This window comes from Penaeus monodon, chromosome 15 (genome assembly GCF_015228065.2).
Source record: "Penaeus monodon isolate SGIC_2016 chromosome 15, NSTDA_Pmon_1, whole genome shotgun sequence".
In the NCBI taxonomy this organism is placed as follows: Eukaryota; Metazoa; Arthropoda; class Malacostraca; order Decapoda; family Penaeidae; genus Penaeus; species Penaeus monodon.
In genome coordinates, this window is record NC_051400.1 from 22,566,770 (window position 1) to 22,567,286 (window position 517).

The window sequence follows — 517 nt, forward strand, 5'->3', positions numbered from 1 at the left end:
ACGCTCGTTGCGTTTTTCTCCCCATTTACCGCTGACGGCTGCCAGGCGCTCTCAAATGGCTCACTGAGTCGGCCCGAAAGAATGCCTTTTTGGCCACTTAAGTATATGTAACTACAGTACAAGGAACCCAAACGAAACAACCAAATATAATTTTTCTTTTTTTTCATAACATACTGGCCTTTCCTTTCCAGTCCAAACTACGATATTGCTGTGGGAAATTAGTAGGTCTTATGATACTCAATTCCGTCCGTGCGTTTACACAGCTAACATTCCTAACTATGAATACGCTTCAGCATGAGAGGGAAGGATGGGAGTGTGGGCGAGAGCGCTAATTAGTGAAAGGTGTGTTCCGTGGGCTTTGTGCGAATGCCAATTAATCATTCTTCATCTGCAGCAGGACATCAAAGATGTGAAATTAAGTTCCGAAAATAATTATGCATATTTGCTCGGAATTAATTCATCTCCGAATATGGCGAGAGGAAGTTGAAGGAACTTTGTAGATTGTACGCGATCGACT